A 13,554-nucleotide genomic window follows, 5' to 3' on the forward strand; every position below is an offset into this window, starting at 1 on the left:
GGGGAAAGGAGTCCAGGAGAGCTGGCTGTATTTTAAAGAATCCTTATTGCGGTTGCAGGAAAAAAACATCCCAATGCGTAGAAAGAACAGTAAATATGGCAGGCGACCAGCTTGGCTTAACAATGAAATCCTTGCTGACCTTAAACGCAAAAAAGAAGCTTACAAGAAGTGGAAGATTGGACAAATGACCAGGGAGGAGTATAAAAATCTTGCTCAGGCATGCAGGAGTGAAATCAGGAAGGCCAAATCACACTTGGAGTTGCAGCTAGCAAGAGATGTTAAGAGTAACAAGAAGGGTTTCTTCAGGTATGTTAGCAACAAGAAGAAAGTCAAAGAAAGTGTGGGCCCCTTACTGAATGAGGGAGGCAACCTAGTAACAGAGGGTGTAGAAAAAGCTAATGTTCTCAATGATTTGTTTGCCTCTATCTTCACGAACAAGGTCAGCTCCCAGACTGCTGCACTGGGCAACACAGTATGAGGAGAAGGTGACCAGCCCTCTGTGGAGAAAGAAGTGCTTCAGGACTATTTAGAAAAACTGGACGAGCACAAGTCCATGGGGCCGGATGCGCTGCATCCGAGGGTGCTAAAGGAGTTGGCGGATGTGATTGCAGAGCCATTGGCAATTATCTTTGAAAACTCATGGCGATCGGGGGAGGTCCCGGATGACTGGAAAAAGGCTAATGTAGTGCCCATCTTTAAAAAAAGGGAAGGAGGATCCGGGGAACTACAGGCCAGTCAGCCTCACCTCAGTCCCTGGAAAAATCATGGAGCAGGTCCTCAAGTAATCAATTCTGAAGCACTTAGAGGAGAGGAAAGTGATCAGGAACAGTCAGCATGGATTCACCAAGGGCAAGTCATGCCTGACTAACCTAATTGCCTTCTATGAGGAGATAACTGACTCTGTGGATGAGGGGAAAGCAGTGGATGTGTTATTCCTTGACTTTAGCAAAGCTTTTGATACGGTCTCCCACAGTATTCTTTCCAGCAAGTTAAAGAAGTATGGGTTGGATGAATGGACTATAAGGTGGACAGAAAGCTGGCTAGATCGTCGGGCTCAACGGGTAGTGATCAACGGCTCCATGTCTAGTTGGCAGCCGGATTCAAGTGTAGTGCCCCAGGGGTCGGTCCTGGGGCCGGTTTTGTTCAGTATCTTCATTAATGATCTGGAGGATGGCGTGGACTGCACTCTCAGCAAGTTTGCAGATGACACTAAACTGGGAGGAGTGGTAGATACGCTGGAGGGTAGGGACAGGATACAGAGGGACCTAGACAAATTAGAGGATTGGGCCAAAAGAAACCTGATGAGGTTCAACAAGGACAAGTGCAGAGTCCTGCACTTAGGACGGAAGAATCCCATGCACTGTTACAGACTAGGGAACGAATGGCTAGGAAGAAGTTCTGCAGCAAAGGACCTAGGGGTTACCTAGGGGTTACAGTGGATGAGAAGCTGGATATGAGTCGACAGTGTGCTCTTGTTGCCAAGAAGGCTAATGGCATTTTGGGCTGTATAAGTAGGGGCATTGCCAGCAGATCGAGGGACGTGATCATTCCCCTCTATTCGACATTGGTGAGGCCTCATCTGGAGTACTGTGTCTCTGAAAACATCTACTCAATGTGCAGCAGCAGTCAAAAAAGCGAATAGAATGTTGGGAATCATTAAGAAAGGGATAGATAAGACAGAAAATATCATATTGCCTCTATATAAATCCATGGCGCGCACACATTTTGAATACTCCATGCAGATGTGGTTGCCCTGTCTCAAAAAAGATATATTGGAATTGGAAAAGATTCAGAAAAGGGCAACAAAAATTATTAGGGGTATGGAACGGCTTCTGTCTGAGGAGAGATTAATAAGACTTGGACTTTTCAGCTTAGAAAAAAGACGATTAAGGGGGGTTATGATTGAGGTCTATAAAATCATGACTGGTGTGAAGAAAGTAAATAAGGAAGTGTTATTTACCTCTTCTCATAACAGAAGAACTAGGGGACACTAAGTGAAATTAATAGGCAGCAGGTTTAAAACAAACAAAAGTAAGTATTTTTTCCACACAATGCAGTCAACCTGTGGAACTCATTGCCAGAGGATGTTGTGAAGGCCAAGACTATAAAGTTCATGGAGGATAGGTCCAACAATGGCTATTATCCAGGATGAGCAGGGATGGTGTCCCTAGCCTCTGTTTGCCAGAAGCTTGGAATGGGCGACAGGGGATGGATCAGATGATGATTACCTGTTCTGTTCATTCCCTCTGGGGCACCTGGCACTGGCCACTGTCAGAAGACAGGATACTGGGCTAGATATACCTTTCGTCTGACCCAGTATAGCCGTTCTTATGACAAGCTAGTGCGCTGTAGCTTTACACCCCAGCTTGCCATGCAGTAAATGGCCATATAGGCAAGTCATTGCTTATTCCTTTTATTTGCCTTATCTAACTAATATTGCAAATTCCCCAGGACAGAGAATGTGCGTATATGTGTTTGTAAAATACTGTGTAAACTTAAAAGCTCCTTCATGTAGCTCTGTAAGTAAACATTATTATTACAATTATAAAACTACTAGTGGACATAATTTTGATGGCTAGAAAAGCACCCAAAACATATGGCTGTTCATCCAGGGCTCTGTCAAGAGATCTATGGCACTTTATACCCCTAGTAAGGTCATACATTACCCCCACAATAGAGTCTTGCATGGTATTTTGGAAGCTCCAGTCCCAGTTGGAGCCCATGAGGGCTAGAACACAACAGAAAATTAAAACTAATTAACCAAACTTTCAGAAGCTTCAGAAAGGTTCAATTGGGGTTGGGGTCTGGAAAAGTGCACCAGTCCCTGTATGTCCCCTCACAGGCTCACCTTTCTCTTCTGGAAAAAGTTCTAGTACTTTTATATTTAGCTTTATTTTAACTTTTTTTTTTAAAAAAAGCATTAATTCAAAAATCAGACTTTCTGGGTTTGCATGTTGCAGTGATCCAAAATGGGGGCACACTTCTGAGAAAGGACTCTCCTCCACTAGAAATGGAAGGGCTGCAAGAGTTATTGGTTATCTTCTCCAATGACTGATGGCAGACGATCCTCCTTGGAACACATCAAACCCCATATAAGTGCTAAGTGCTTTCCAGCCATTCACTGACCCCCACACACCCCTGTACAAGGCAGGTCAGAATTATACAGATGAGAAAACAGCAGCACAGAGAGATGAAGTCACTTGCCCACCCACAGCCACAGAGCGAGTCCATGAGAGGCCCAAGGACAGAACAAAACCTTCGGACCAAGATCTGTGCTCAGCCCTCCTCACCCTGTTGCTTCCCTGGGTACAGGCAGTGAGGCCCTTTTATCTTAGGGTATTTCTCTGAGGATTAATACACAGCTGATTTTCAGATGCAAGGATTATGCATTGAAGGGCCCCACAGTGACAGGCTATAATTTTATTTTAAAAAGCCTTCAACAATGACAGACTGAAATACCTAAAAAAAAAATAGTCAACCGTCAGGCTGCTGGTGTGAGACTACTGCCCATCATCCTGATTAATACTGTCTCATTGTTTCCTTGTATCTTTCCAGTCCATCTTCTCTATCTTTTGTCTCTCGTCATATACTTCAATTGTAAACTCTTTGGGGCAGGGACTGCCTGGGATAATAGGGTCCTAGGCCATGACTGAGGCTCCCAGGCGCTATGATAATACAGATAAATAATAGTGACAGAAGAAAGAGCAAAATAAAGACCAGCATAGTTCACGTTCCGAATTGGAAAATTATAACAAGATCTGAAGCCCTAGTACTATACACATTGTGTGTATGGAGAAAGTACCTTCAAAAACACTTTTCCAGCAAGCTGGCAGAATTTGCAGGCACACAGTGCAAATACCAAATTCCTGAGCATAGAAATGGTTTTGCTTCCTTGTTCCTTCTCTCCCTTCCTCCCCCACTCAAAAAAAAATTTATTTTTTTTTGCTATTTTTTTTTTTCAGACTTGCACAGTATGTTTCCATCAACAAAAAGCGTCATACAAAACAACTTCACATTTAGCAGCTAACAAATTTCTACACTATTAAAACTGCAACAAAAGTAGATTAGATCGGGGTGGGCAAACTTTTTGGCCAGAGGGCCACATCTGGGTATAGAAATTGTATGGCAGGCCATGAATGCTCACGAAATTGGGGTTGGGGTGCAGGAGGGGGTGAGGGCTCTGGCTGGGGGTGCCGCTGGGGCCAGAAATGAGGAGTTCAGGGTGCAGGAGGGGGCTCTGGACTGGGGCAGGGAGGGTGGGGTGCAGGGGGAGGGAGATGAAAGCTCCAGCTGGGTATGCGGGCTCTGGGGTTGGGCTGGGGATGAGGAGTTTGGGGTGTAGGAGGCTGGGACAAAGGGGTTCGGAGGGCGGGAGGGGAATCGGGGCTGGGGCAGGGGGTTGGGGCGCAGGCTCAGGGCAGCACTTACCTCAAGCAGCTCCCAAAAGCAGCAGCATGTCCCCGCTCCGGCTCCTACATGGCCAATGGGAGCTGCAGGGGCGGCGCTTGGGGAGGGGGCAGCGTGCGGGGTGGAGCCCCCTGGCTGCCCCTACATGTAGGGTCTGGAGGGGGGACATGCCGCTGCTTCCGGGAGCCGCGCAGAGTGGCCCCTGACCCTGTTCCCCGGCTGGAGCACCAGAACGGGGCAAGCCCCAGACCTCGCTCAAGGATCGGATTAAAATGGCTGGTGGACCAGATGTGGCCCACAGGCTGTAGTTTGCCCATCCCTGGGTTAGACTATTAGAACAGTCATCAGAAAGAAAGATTGAACATGCTGCAACAAAAAAAATACTAAAATATTTCTTGTTGGCAACACATATGCAGAGCTCCGGCTACTGCCATCTTCGATGCAGAAGGGAAAGTGGGGCCCCTGAAGGGGAGAAAGTCAGCACTGGCATCTCAGGTTATGAAGATTTTTTCCCTGGATTTCTCTTTATGCCATTAGTTATTAGTGCTGTGCTTTGTGGCAATGATTTTCCTTTAAAACAAAAAAGTACAGAAATCTCCTGATAGGTTCATGATGTGCAGAGACACATTGCAGCAATAATAGCCTCGCCAATAGTGGTAGGGGAGCAGTCCTTTGCACCTCAAGAGGCGAAGCTACAAGTGGGTGCTCTCCCACTGGGATTCTCCATCCCCAGCACATACACACAATGGATGGATCAGAAGAAAAAGCTACCCTCACTAGTTTCCCTTTATACAGTATTATAAGCTATTAAGGTCACTTAAGCAAAGGAATCATCTTACGTTTTTGGTATATACACCCCTAGAATAGATTTAAGGGATATTATTTATTATCTGTACTATGGAGGCACCTACAGGCCCCACACCAGATCAGGGCCCCACTGTGCTAGGTACTGTACGAACACATTCTAGAGACCATCGCTGTTCCAGAGGATTCAGCATCTAAATAGAAGAGATGGAAAAAAGGTGGGAGAATGGAAGCATTCTTGTCCCCATTTTATAGATGGGGAACTGAGGCATGGAGAGACTAAATGACATGCCCAAGGTCACACAGAAAGTTGGCAAAAGACACAGGAATCATACCCGGAGTTCCAGTCCTGTGCTTTAACCACAAAACGGGTTGGGAGAGCATTCATTCTTTATATGGCTTTAACAGCATAGGTTTTGTTTAAGTTTGTTAGCATATGTATTGTGCTGGGGGCAATCATTAAGTTTTTACCCCACCCAGACCACTAGCCTGATCAGATCATTACCCCAATCAGTTTCTCCTGGGGCACTAATTCGCCTCCAAGTAATCAGAGTGCAGGCTCACCTCTGCACTCCCTGCACTGTCACATGTAATTATGAACAAGCTAAGAACCTTTTCTGTGTTCAGAGTCCATCCAGACTCCGGAAGATGTTTCCTCTAGAGGATTTATAAAACCAACAATGATGAGGTTTAGGAAGAAAATTTCCCTTGGGGAATAGCTGCCTACAATTACCCATTATGGGTGTCTTGCATCTGCCTCTAGGCTCTGAAACATCAGGTACTGGCCAATGAAGAAATGGACACTAGGGCCTTGGCTACACTTGCGAGTTACAGCGCTGTAACTCACTCCCCGTCCACACTGGCAGGGCACTTACAGCGCTGTATCTCTGTGGCTGCAGCGCTGCATGTACTCCACCTCCCCAAGAGGAATACCGTGTATTGCACCGCCGCTGCAGCGCGGCGGCGCCAGTGTGGCCACCCAATGCACTGTGACTGGCCTCCAGAAGTATTCAGCAGTATCCCACAATGCCTGTTCTAGCCACTCTGGTCATCAGTTCAAACTCTATTGCCCTGGCCTCAGGTAACCAACCATGTGACCCTCCCTTAAAATTCCCCGGGAATTTTAAAATTCCCCTTCCTGTTTGCTCAGCCAGGCGTGGCGTGGAGTGCTATCAGCGAATCTTTCCAGGTGACCATGCCTCCACGCGCCAAGCGAGCCCCAGCATGGAGCAATGGCGAGTTGCTGGACCTCATCAGTGTTTGGGGGGAGGAAGCTGTCCAGTCCCAGCTGCGCTCCAGCCGTAGGAATTACGATATCTTCGGGAAGGTATCAAAGGACATGATGGAAAGGGGCCATGACGGGGACGCCCTGCAGTGCAGGATTAAAGTGAAGGAGCTGCGGAGTGCCTACTGCAAAGCCCGCGATGCAAACGGCCGCTCGGGTGCTCCCCCCGCGACCTGCCGATTCTACAAAGAGCTGGATGCGATACTTGGGGTTAACCCCACCTCCACTCCGAGCACCACCATGGACACTTCAGAGCCGGGGTGGGAGGAGGAGGAAAATGGGAGTGAGGGTGGTGGGGCAGATGGAGACACCCCGGAATCCCTGGAGGCATGCAGCCAGGAGCTCTTCCCGAGCCAGGAGGAAGGTAGCCAGTCGCAGCGGTCGGTACTTGGTGGAGAACAAACAGAAGAGCAGGTAAGCGGGTTTTTTTTCGGGAAGGAATTTTTTCGGTGCGGGCTCTTTGGGAGAGGAGGGTTAGGCATGCATGCCTAGATGCGGAATAGTGCATTGATGTGGTTTATCACATCGCGGTAATTGGCCTCGGATATCTCTTCGAATGTCTCATCCAGAACGTGTGCAATGCATTGCGCAGGTTTATCGGGAGAGCCACCGTGGTCCTTGTCGCAGCCAGGCTAACGTGTCCGCGCCACTGTGCCGCGAGGGGACCATTGCTGCACACAGGCAAGCTGCATATGAGCCAGGGCGGAAGCCGCATTGCAGTAGAAGACCCTCCCTTGCTTCCCAGGTCACCCTCAGCAGCAAGATATCGTCCAGGATGAACTCCTGTGAAAAATGTTGGGACAGTGTTCAGTGTAGGTGCCCCCTGCAGCTGTTGGCTCTCCCCAAGGCACAGAAACCCAGAGGACAGTACAGCCCTGAAACAATCAGTCCCCCTTACTCACCATTTTGAGGCTCCCGTGGGTTGTGTGCGCTCTGTTTGGGACGGGAAAATTATGCTATTGTGTAGACCCTGTGTGTGCCCTCCTTAAGTGCGGGGGAAATCACTACTCTGTCTGGTATAAACAATGCTGCCTCTGTTAAATGTTGCATTTTGCCTATACAGCTGCAACAACCTTGAGACCTCAGCCGTCCCTCTTATCGCCTGCTCAGAGACTGCAAAGACTCAGGAAGAGACCGCGAAAAACCAAAGAAGACATGCTGCAAGAAGTGATGCGGCAATCTATTAAAGAGAATGAAAAAGCACAGAACTGGAGGGAGAGAGAAAGCAGGATCCGCCAGGAAAACGCGGCGCACCAGCGGCAAAGTACGGAGCACCAACAGCAAAGCACGGATCGGCTCATAAGCATCCTGGAGCGCCAAGCAGACGCTATCCAGGAGCTCGTAGCCATGCAGAAGGAGCAGTACCGCAAACGCAAACGCCCCCCCCTCCCCCTACAGCCCTTGTCCCAAAACTCTTTCCCTTGTGCCCCACTGTTACCTCCAACCCACTTTCCCCAACTTCCAGGTTCTTCACGCCACCAGCTGCCTCCAACACCAGTATCTTCACCACCCAGACCTGAAAACCACGACCCTTACCCTCTGCACTCAACCCCCATCACCATGCAGTATAGCTATCCTGAAGTGCAGCACTCACTGCACAGCACTCCAGACAGGACATACGCAAATCTGTGATTGTACCGTTCCCCACTCCACCCCCTTGCCCTTTCTGATTCCCAAGCAGTTGTGTTTCTTTTCAATAAATAAATTTCCTTTTCAATAAATGGATTTTCTTGTCAATAAATGGATTTTTTGGCTTTGAAAACATTTTTTATTATTGCAAAAAGTAAAAGATTCCTTAGCCCAGGAAATAAACAGGCACTGCAAGTCTGCTTAGCAAACACTGATTCCTAAAGATTGGAACTACTGCACTTCACTCCCGTGCAAGGCACCAGATATCACTGCTGGTTTTCAGCCTCAAATTGCTCCCTCAAGGCATCCCTAATCCTTGCAGCCCCGCACTGGGCCCCTGTAATAGCCCTGCTCTCTGGCTGTGCAAATTCAGCCTCCAGGTGTTCAACCTCGGAGGTCCATGCCTGAGTGAAGCTTTCACCCATCCCTTCACAAATATTATGGAGGGTACAGCACGCGGATATAACCGCGGGGATGCTGTGTTCCGCCAAGTCCAGCTTCCCATACAGAGATCGCCAGCGGCCCTTTAAACGGCCCAAGGCACACTCCACAGTCATTCGGCACCGGCTCAGCCTGTAGTTGAACCATTCCTTGCTGCTGTCAAGGCTCCCTGTGTAGGGTTTCATGAGCCACGGCATTAACGGGTAAGCGGGATCTCCAAGGATCACAATGGGCATTTCAACTTCCCCTACTGTGATCTTCCGCTCTGGGAAAAAAGTCCCGGCCTGCAGCTTCCTGAACAGCCAAGTGTTCCGAAAGATGCGTGCATCATGCACCTTTCCTGGCCAGCCTGTGTAATGTCAATGAAACGCCCACGGTGATCCACAAGCGCCTGGAGAACCAAAGAGAAATACCCCTTCCGATTAATGTACTTGGATGCTAGGTGGGGTGGTGCCAGAATAGGAATGTGCGTCCCATCTATCTATCCCATCTATCCACAGTTAGGGAAACCCATTTGTGCAAAGCCATCCACTATGTCCTGCACGTTACCCAGAGTCACGGTTCTTCTGAGTAGGATGCGATTAATGGCCTTGCAAACTTGCATCAACACGATTCCAATGGTCGACTTTCCCACTCCAAACTGGTTTGCGACCGACCGGTCGCTGTCTGGAGTTGCCAGCTTCCAGATTGCAATAGCCACCCGCTTCTCCACTGGCAGGGCAGCTCTCAATCTCGTGTGCTTGAGCCGCAGGGTGGGGGCGAGCTCCTCACACAGTCCCATGAAAGTGGCTTTTCTCATCCGAAAGTTCTGCAGCCACTGCTTGTCATCCCAGACTTCCATGATGATGTGATCCCACCACTCAGTGCTTGTTTCCCGAGCCCAAAAGCACCGTTCCACAGTGCTGAGCATGTCCGTGAATGCCACAAGCAATTTCGTGTCGTATGCGTTATGCGGCTCGATAGCATCGTTGGACTCCTCACTCTCACTTTGGATCTTAAGGAATAGTTCGATAGCCAAACGGGACGTGCTGGCAAGACTCGTCAGCATACGCCTCAGCAGTTCCGACTCCATTTCCCGCAGACAGATCACGCTGCACAGAAACCGTTGAAAAATGGCGCCAAAGGTGGACGGAAACAAAGGGATTTCTGGGATGCGAAGGGATGCATCACGGGGCGTTGGGACAGGACCCAGAATCCCCCACACCCACGCCCCCTTCCCACAACCCACGGTGCCAGAATGGGAAGAGGTGCTCTGTGGGATAGCTGCCCATAATGCACCACTCCCAATGGTGCTGCAACTGCTGCAAATGTGGCCACGACAGTGCGCTGGCAGCTGTCAATGTGGACAGACTGCAGCGCTTTCCCTACTCAGCTGTATGAAGACAGGTTTAACTCACAGCACTGTACAGCTGCAAGTGTAGCCAAGGCCTAGATTAGATGGATCACTGCTGGTCTGCACCAGTATAATAGCTACGTCCCTACGAATGACTCTAATTTGCTCATCACCTTGCTAAATCCATTTCATTAAGTCTCTGTCATAGGAAAAATTGACATTCCAGTCATAGCTTCAGATTCCAACTTTACAGCCACCCTGTGCTCCAACCCTCATCAGATTTCTCACCCTTCTCCAGGTCATTCTCGTGGAATGTTAACTACTCCTATCTTTGTCAATAACTTTTCTGCTGCCATATCCCAACCTAATAGGATTTATTTGTGTGTATGAAAAATAGGCAATTTTGCAGTATAAACCTGAGACTTCAAAAAGTACCCAGAACAATTATTTGAAACCACAGGTTCAAACCTCAGCAGGGTTGACTCATCTTTTCAACCTTCTTAGATAAAATGAGTGTCATGCAGTTTAGTGAGCATAAGTTGAGTAGGAGGGGGCAGGCAAGAGAGAATCTTTCAGAGAGACCTGAAAAGATAATCCTTGTATCCAGTGTGAACAGTAGCAATCCCATAGCACTTTTTGATTACAGTAAGGATTTGCCCCTGGCTAGTAATTCCTCTCTTGCCCAATGCGGTCTGTCCTCTCCCCCAGAGCCAGCTACATTTTGGTGGCGTGTGTATGTAGTTTGTCAAGCCCATTTGGATCACTCAGGTCAAATGTGGCACTATGTAAAATATGCATTGGACTAGCAGTCTGGAAAATGCCACCCATCTAAGAGTTAATATTTGATTAGCAAGAGAAAAGGTTACTTAGATAGACTCTAGAAAACAGTCAATTATTCATGACATGCTCAGTACACAATACATTTTCAGCTCAAGAATCATTACTCAATTTTTCCATTCCTACTTCACTTAGTTAATAAAAATCTATTCTTATCACCATTTAACTATTAGTAAATCTGCTGACATTATGATAGGGCCTCATCTCACATGCTGTAAAATTAATGAGCAGATCAAAAGAGACTGATTGCTAGAGCTTGGCATTAAATTAAGGGTTTTGTTCATATGATACAGTGAGCTGAGTGAGTGACTCAACAGCGTGATCAATCATCAGCCATTATGGCACATACAAGTCAAGTTACATGAAAGATGCCACAGTAAGAGTAAGAGCAGCTAGGAAACAAAGAACCCCACAGAAAGACACATATCCACACAGCCACAGACTGTTATGACCGGGGCTTGGGCAGTCGTGCCTAGTGGACACAGAACTGGCACTCAGAGGCCAGAAACAGTGCTGAAGGCCAGAGCTGGAGTCAGGGACCAGGAGTCAGAATCAAGAGTTAAAGCTGGGGTCAGAAGCCATGAGTCCAAGGGCAAGCCAAGAGACAGGTCCATTGCTATAACTGCTTGGGTGTCCACCTCGTTGGATGGACACTTCCTGGATCTCCTCATGGGCTTAAATAGCACACCTGGACCAAACAGCATCCACAAGAGAAGCTGTCCGTCTGGCCTTCTGCGGTGGTACATTCTGTGATGTTTATTTCCATAGGGTCTACACAATAACGCATACAGCCCTATCACAGGTGTCGGGTAGTGGCGTGACGATATCAGTCGTCCCGCACCTTGCAGATCCAGGTTCTAGTCCCCACAGAAGTTCACACAGACAGAGTCTCTCTCGCTAGTTAAGCGAATACTAAATCAATGCTCCAACAGGAATTTCCCTAATCACAGCTTGATTCCCATTCATGATCATCCGTTCAGCTGGATCTAGAGAGCCAATTCTTCCCTGGTAGCAGGAGCCCACCAATAACTAAAATTCGCTATTGGCTACTGTACTGGGCATTAACACTATAAATGCCTTGATAACTGGCTGAAGTGGTATCAGACATGGGTCACATGGTACTATGCACACAAACACAAAAACCAGAAACAAAACCAAAAATTGGAGCTTGCAATGGCAACAGCCACCTTGACAAGACATTTCACTGGGTTTAATGACCATCTGGCTTCCCTTTGAGACATCAGCTCCCAGGAAACATTCTGTTCTTTGATGGTTATTGGGTAATTAGCAGCAAAGTTAACAAGAAGCACATGATAAGTCTGTGTTGCTAGGGAAAGGTTTACAAGAGGACTAATGCAGGACTGAGAAAATACTCCATAATTAACAAAAAAGATCAATAAGTCCATAAGCACCTTCCCTGGAGAGCAGACACAAAACTATCATTGTAAGGAGAAGTTTATTATTGTTTGCTGAATTACTGGGATCAGAATGTTTCCCTTTTCTGGGTATCCAGCATCTCTCCCACTTCCATCCCAGCCAGAAGGGGGCCCTGCTCCATCAAGGGAGGCAATCGGGATAGCGGGTGGGAAGGGGATGGCTGAATTAGGATGGAGTTTAACTCTCCCCTTGATATCCCATCCCAAGCCACGTGCAGAATTAATAGGCAGAGCTCTATCTCAGTCCCTAATGCCACAAATCTGTGCTGGCCCAGGGTGTGAGGGCCACCCATTTTCCACTGATCCCGCTTAGTTTTGCTGGTTTCCAAAGTGAAGTTTAAACATTACTGGGTTGTTTAAATGATTCAAAATACAAACTGAAGGCAATATGCTTGGAATGTGCATAAGCATCAGTAGGCCATGGAGCCTGGCTCACTTCACAATTCAGAGGTACCTTGTACTTTTTACACAAGTCAGTGTGGATTATACTGGACCATGTTGTGCTTCCAACACAAAACCTCAAATGTTAACTTTGGATTCACGCCACATTACAGAGAAAGTCTTACCTTACTTCTATGCTGCTGGAATGAGTGATTCCCACCGCACTTCACTTTCCAAGGCTCCCACCACCACCACCACCCTTATATGGGGGCCCTTGCTAGCAGTTTTCCTCTTTGTGAGCTGGAAACTGTTTAGGGGGTTGCTTTTTTCCCTAGTAAATCAAAACTACTTTAGCCAGCAATGTCATTGGGATCCAGTTGTGCAAATCCACTTAGAGAACCACAAGATCCTTCAAAATACAAACAACCCTGAAAAATGCTCCAGCTACCTCTGAACGAAATAGCTTGGATTATAGTATTACTAACCCTGGAGGCATTGTTAGTGACCAGATATTTAACGCTTCATGGGACAATTGTTTTTTTTGTTTTTGGTTTTTTAAAGAAGAGAAATAGTTGGTTCTACGGAGGAAACACTTTAAGATGTTCCTGTTTTGAAACCCTTCTATGTTTTCCTCAGATTTCCTTGAGTTCCTCTAACCTGAAGCATAAGTGTAACACAGCCTTCAAGTTTCACCGAGCAGCTCAGCTGTAGTGTCTCTCAGACACAGGCCAAGCAGTCAAGCTGGACATTTTGAAGCTTTAATGTTATTGCTACAACTTCTCATAGCCAAATTGAATATCAAAGAAAGACAGTGGACATGGGAAATATTGTCAGCCACACTCTTAAGCACCAGAAGGCTGCCCCATTACTGGAGGGGAGGAAGGCTGTGAGCAGAGCGATGTAGGTGTGAGTGGGTGGGAATATGAAGGGAGGGGAAAGAGGTAGGAGAAGGCAGGGAAGCAGTAGCTGCCTTGCCTTCTCCACCATCAGACCTGCTGCGG

General features: G+C 47.6%; 1 protein-coding gene across 1 annotated transcript in view; it reads right to left on the reverse strand.

The window, feature by feature from the left end:
- Positions 1 to 13,554, reverse strand: part of PNPLA7 (patatin like phospholipase domain containing 7) — a 424,003-nt gene that overhangs the window by 356,624 nt on the left and 53,825 nt on the right. The window lies entirely within an intron of this gene.

The sequence above is a fragment of the Emys orbicularis genome, chromosome 18, assembly GCF_028017835.1.
Source record: "Emys orbicularis isolate rEmyOrb1 chromosome 18, rEmyOrb1.hap1, whole genome shotgun sequence".
Classification (NCBI taxonomy): domain Eukaryota; kingdom Metazoa; phylum Chordata; order Testudines; family Emydidae; genus Emys; species Emys orbicularis.